We start from the raw sequence: 813 nt of genomic DNA, 5'->3' as shown, positions 1-813 counted from the left end.
GCCCCAGTTTCCTCAGATGGAAAGTGGGTATGAAAATAATTAACCTTGCAAGGCTGGAGTGAGTATTAAGTGCAAAAACACCTATATTCAGCCTGGGATGTAGCAGGCACTCAATAAATGGAAAGATCAAGATTGTAGATCCTAATTTTAAACATGAGAGAGAATGTTCATTTAATTTATTTAGAAAGTTAAATAGTAAGAACAGAGATATACAATCTAGTAAAAAATATTTCAAGGCCATATGTTTAAAGTGTCTGTCAATGTTTAAAAATGTGAAATTAAAATGTAACGACACCCAATCGTTATTTTAAAAATTCAAACCATCAATAGAAAAACAAATGAAAATTTCTTCACCATCCCTCCATTTCAATCCTCAGTCCCATTCCCCAATAATTCCGCTAAACAGTTTGGTGTGCAACCTTCCAGATATGCCTATACAAGCACATATGATGTATTCCCTTCAAAAATGAACTCATGCCATACACATTGTTCTGCCACTTCTTTTTGCATCTGACACTATATGATAGACATGAGCTCCAGCTCCATCCTCTTCACAGCCAGGTACTAATATTCTTCTTCTTATTTTTTTTTTTCAAGCAGAGTCTCACTTTTGTTGCCCAGTCTGGAGTGCAATGGCATGATCTTTACTTACTGCAACCGCCGCCTCCCAGGTTCAAGCAATTCTCCTGCCTCAGCCTCCCGAGTAGCTGGGATTACAGGCACGCACCCCCATGCCTGGCTAATTTTTGTGTTTTTAGTAGAGATGGGGTTTCACCATGCTGGCCAGGCTGGTCTCAAACTCCTGACCTCAGG

The sequence above is a fragment of the Mandrillus leucophaeus genome, unplaced genomic scaffold, assembly GCF_000951045.1.
Source record: "Mandrillus leucophaeus isolate KB7577 unplaced genomic scaffold, Mleu.le_1.0 Scaffold122, whole genome shotgun sequence".
In the NCBI taxonomy this organism is placed as follows: Eukaryota; Metazoa; Chordata; class Mammalia; order Primates; family Cercopithecidae; genus Mandrillus; species Mandrillus leucophaeus.
Note: the sequence above shows the minus strand (reverse complement) of the source record.